Here is a 5,717-nt window from a genome sequence, read left to right as displayed (position 1 = left end):
TATATATATATATATATATATATATATATATATATATATATATGAGCAAATCTATATTGCATGCCTACTCTGTTATACAAAAGTAGAAAATGATGGCTCTTCAAAAGAACCTTTTCACATTGTTTATATATCTTCATCGTCGTCGTCGTCATTATCATCTCTTCAATTTCATGCGACATAAGTACTGCTTTGCAAGAGAATACACTTGAGAATTTTGTTGATGAAGCATCAGGTACTGGATATGATTCCCAAGCGTATCCTTCATACTGGACCATGATTAGTGATGGAAATGACTTAGGACTTGGTCGAGCATAGTGCTCATGATGTCCTCAGTTTGAAGAGCTTCGATCAACTGGCCGCTACCACAGTCAATGTTAATGATTTTGGAGCTAAGGGTGATGGAGAAAATGATGACACAGAGGTAATATTTCTTTTTCTCTTAGGGTTTGTGGTGGTCTGGTGGGTTTGTCTCTTAAGTAGCTTGCTGGTCGATCAATACCCAGAATTCAATTAAAATGATATAGTTGTAATTTTTCAATATAAACGTTAATCACACATAAATTGAGTTTGTTCATCAGGCGTTTGAGAAGGCATGGAAGGTAGCTTTGCTTGTTCCTCTAAGAATGCAGCTGTTTTGGTGGTGCCTCAGAAGATCTATTGGCTTAAACCAGTTAGATTTTCAGGTCCTTGCTTATCTCAATTGATGGTGCAGGTGAGTTAGGTAATTATTACACACATACTAGCTAGTAACTTCCTCACATGCAGTTACAAGAAAATGTCCGGGGATTTACCAAAGTAATAGAAAATTAATGAGCTCTTTGTATTGGTGAATTATTCATAATAACACGTATACAAATGTAGGTTACAGTTCAAAGGATGTTTTTTGATTTTGGAGAATCAAACTTTCAGATTGTTGGTACCTTAGAAGCATCGGATAATCGAACTGACTTCAGCAAAGATGGTAAACATTGGCTTATCTTTGACAGTGTTCGCGATTTAGTGCGTGTTGGCAGTGGAGCCGTCAATGGCAATGGCCAACAATGGTGGCACAACTTGTTGGAAAGTATATTGGTATCATAGAGAATATTTTGTATATGGATTGTAATCTTGCTGTATCAATTAGAATATGTTTCCTTCCCTTATTTGGTCTCCTAACTTAATGGAGATTGCTTGATATCAAAGGTTCTACTCTGTATATATTGAAAAATTTTTCTGTCCTCCAGAGAACTACGTCAGCACGGCCAGTGGTTCTCCTTGGCCAATAGCCAATAGCCAATAGTCAATAGCCAATAGGAAGCCGTTATGTAGTATTTTTTGACATGTCATAATAGGGTAAAACAATTATTGTATTTAACTTAAGTAAATCTAACTTTTTAAAAAAAAAAAAAAGTAAAGAAGAAAAAAAACTAGAAGTAAAACCAAACAAGATCACAGAAAAAAAAAAACCCAACGATATAGGGTTCATCTCATCTCCTTACCGAAAAGAAAAAAAAATCAGATCTCCATGGTAGTACACTAAATTAAGATCACTCACTTAGTACTATAGACATTGTAGAAACTCTTTTGCTTTGTTCTTTCATAAGAACATTGGGACATTTGAAAGAAATGTGAAGGGTTTAATAATTATTTTGGAGCAGTTCAAACTGAGCTCCGAAAGCATACAAATCTCCTTGTTGTTTAGCTGTTTCGGTTTAAACCCCGGCTAATCCAAATTCAATATCCATAAATCAATTTAAGGTTTTTCTTTGCTTGTTTCTTCGACCTCCATCCTCTTTCAACTACCATGGAGATCACAGATTTTTTCTTCTTCTTTTTGGTAAGGAGATGATGATGAACCCTAGATATGATCAGTTCTTTTTTTGTTTGATCTTGTTTGGTTTTACTTAATTCATTTTCTTTTAAGTTGGATTTACTTAAGTTAAATACAATAATTGTTTTACCCTATTATGACATGTCAAAAAATACTACATGTCGACTTCCTATTGGCCAAGGAAGACCACTAGGCATGCTGACGTGGTCCCTAGTGGTCCTCCTGGAGAACAGAAAAATTTCTCGTATATATTTCCATACGTAATAGAAGAATATCATTCTGCCCATATTTCACTTTTCTATATGGTATCAGAGCGCAACGCTCTTGGACCTGAATTGGTATTACTTTGAGAAGTTTCTAACTTCTCATTTATCTATTATGGCTCCTATTCATTCTACCATCCTGAAAGTTCAAGCAATTGCTCCTCATCTTACGGCCGAACAATGCCTACGAATTATGGAACTAGTTAAGAGTAAGCGAGTTTTTTGGTCTCAAGCAAACGGTACAGGTTTACCGCATTCTTCATCAAATTTGTTACCAGTCGCTCCCAATCGTTGGATTATTGATAGCGGAGCAACTCATCACATTACTTCTTCTTCAAAATTGTTGATGAATATTGATCAGAATCCTTCTCTGGCACCAGTTTCCTTACCTAGTGGAGCCACGGCCAGAACTACTTTGACCGGTTCCATTCGACTTAATGATTCTTTCCAATTAAATAATGTTCTCTGTGTGTCAAGATTTAAAGTTGATCTTATGTCTGTTGGCAAGACAATTGATGACTTACATTATTCAGTGACTTTTTTTTTCCGTCTTGGTGTATTTTACAGGACTTGGCTACGAGGACGATGATTGGTGTGGATAAGCGACGTGGCGACCTCTATTACCTTATGGCGTTGGCTTCTGCTTCTCCTTCTTCCCACTTCGCTTGTAATCTCATGATTTCCTCTGATCTTTGGCGTCGTCGTTTGGGGGACCCTTCTTTTGCTCGTCTACAGTATTTAGTCAATAGTAAGCTAAATTTTTCTTTTAATTCTAGTCATAAATGTGACGTTTGTCCATTGGCAAAACAAACTCGTCAACCTTTTTTTTCCTAGTTCAATTTCAACCTCCAAGTGTTTTTCCCTTATTCATTGTGATATTTGGTGTTGTTATAAAACACCCCCTCATTCTGGTGCTCAATATTTTTTAACTATTGTTGATGATTTTTCCTGTTTTACGTGGGTGTTCTTGATGCGTTATAAAAGTGAGACACAAACAATACTTCGTTAATTTTTCAGTTATGTTGTTACTTAGTTTAACACCAAAATCCAACAATTCCATTCTGACAATGGTACGGTGCTGAGTTCCTTTCTTTGCAAAAATTTTTCCTCGAACAAGGAGTAATTTTCCAACATTCTTGTGTCTATACACCCCAACAAAATGGTGTCCTCAAGCGAAAACACAGACATATTCTTGAAACAACTCGTGCACTTCGTTTTCAATCTCATCTACCTATTTCTTTTTACGGTGAATGTGTTCTCACTGCTGTCTACACCATTAACCGTCTTCTCACTTTGTTACTCAACAAGAAAACTCCATTCGAAATACTTTACAACAAGCCTTCCGATTATTCTCATATGCGTGTTTTTGGTTTGGTTGCGTTGCTTTTGCAAAATCTGTCAACCCATCGTCAAAATTTGCTCCTCGTGCAGATAAATGCATCTTTGTTGGATATCCTATGGGTCAAAAGGCTTACAAATTGCATAATATTGAGACCAAAGGAATCTTTACAAATCGGGATGTGGTTTTTCTTGAAGCTACTTTTCATCATTCAACACATACTACCAAACCCGTTGAGCCCACTCCACTTCCATTCTTACATGACCTACCCACATCAACGTTATCATCTTCTTCTCCTTCTTCTCCAAATGGCGTCCTTCACCCAGCCCCTGTCGCTGGTGTTCCTAGCACTGCAAGAGACGACACCGATATTCCTTCTAGCGAAAACGCCTGCATCTCTACCAGCGACAACGCTGACCCGTCGCTTTCTCCCACCAATCACCCAGTTTTTCTCCAATCTCCTCCACCTAGCCCGCTGGCAAATCAATCGGGTTCTCCCCATTTTGCTCCGCCAAGTCCACTGAGTTTGCCTGCAATTCCAATCGAAACTCAGTCTGAAAATGCTCTCCTTGATTCCAATACTCTTCTCATTACACCTGTTCAGCCTCTTCGCCGTTCTCAGCACATTCGGGAAGCCTACGTCCGTCTCAAGGACTACGTTTCGTAGGTGATTCTGCCTCCACACCAACTTTCCTCGAACTCACCAAGTTCCATACCAGGTACAAGGTATCCCCTTTGTCACTATATCTCTTATCATTGATATTCTCCTACACATCTTCATTATGTTGCTAATGTCAGTCGGGATGAGGAATTGACATCTTATGACATTGCTGCAGCTGATCCAAAATGGCAGGAAGCCATGGATTCTGAGCTTCAAGCTGTCGTTGATAATCAGACATGGAGTCTAGTTCCTTTACCCCTTGGAAAACGGCCTATCAATTGTAAATGGGTATATCGAATTAAGCGCAGGGCTGATAGTTTAGTGGAGCGCTATCAGGCCCGACTTGTTGCTCGGGGCTTCACTCAGACTGTAGGTATCGATTATCACGATACTTTTTCCCCCACTTCAAAAATGATAACAGTCTGATGCCTTTTTGCTGTTGCTGCTAGTCTGAATTGGTCTTTGCATAAATTAGATGTTAATAATGCTTTCCTGAATGGTGATTTATTGGAGGAAATTTACATGTCCCCTCCTCCTGGTCTTCGGCGACAGGGGGAGAACCTTGTGTGTCGCCTTCACAAGTCGTTGTATGGACTTAAACAAGCCTCTTGACAATGGTTTTCTAAGTTTACTAAGGTTGTTGTTGTTGCTGGCTTTTCTCAATCCAAAGCCGATTATTCCTTGTTTGTTCGAAAAGATTGTACATCTCTTACCGTCCTATTGATCTATGTGGATGATATTTTGATCATAGGAAACAATATTGAATCTATCAATACTTTAAAGCAGTTTCTTCATAATCGTTTTCGTATTAGAGACCGTGGTGATATGAAGTTTTTCCTATGCATTGAGATAGCTCGTTCCAAGAAAGGAATTTACATATCCCAACGTAAATATGCCTTGGAGATTATCAAAGACAATGGATACTTGGGTGCTAAGCCGGTTGAATTTCCCATGGAGGACTGCAAGCTGTCAAACAAGGGAGAATTGCTTAATGATCATGCTGCATATCGACATCTAGTTGGTCGGTTGATTTACTTAACTATCACTAGACCCGACATCACATATTCAGTTCATGTTCTCAGCCGTTTAATGCATGAGCCACGACAACCACATATGGCTGCTGCTCTTAGAATTGTCTGTTACTTGAAATCATCTCCTGGTCAAGGTTTGCTTTTTCATTCTAACAATTCCTTGAACTTGAGAGCATTTTATGATTCTGATTGGGCGGGTTGTCCTTTCACTCGTCGTTCCACCACCGGTTATTGTGTGTTCCTTGGAGATTCTTTAATTTCATGGAGAACTAAGAGGCAAAAGACAGTTTCTTTGTGTCAAGTGCGGAAGCTGAATACAGAGCAATGGCAGGTACATGTTGTGAGCTTACATGGTTGCACTATTTATTGGCAGATTTGCATATGCCTGTTTCAGTTCCTGCTATTTTACATTGTGATAATCAAGCAGCCTTACATATTGCAAAAAATCCTGTTTTTCATGAGAGAACTCGCACTACCAGGACAAGCACTTTAGCCGACGAAAAATTTTCGTCGGCCTGTTATTTTAATTCGTCGGCTAAGATCTTAGCCGACGAAGGCTCGTCGGCTATAGTGTCGTCGGGAAAAGCTCGTCTGTGATGACTTTAGCCGACGA

Source organism: Fragaria vesca, linkage group LG6, assembly GCF_000184155.1.
Source record: "Fragaria vesca subsp. vesca linkage group LG6, FraVesHawaii_1.0, whole genome shotgun sequence".
Lineage (NCBI taxonomy): Eukaryota > Viridiplantae > Streptophyta > Magnoliopsida > Rosales > Rosaceae > Fragaria > Fragaria vesca.
This window is presented reverse-complemented; position numbering follows the sequence as displayed.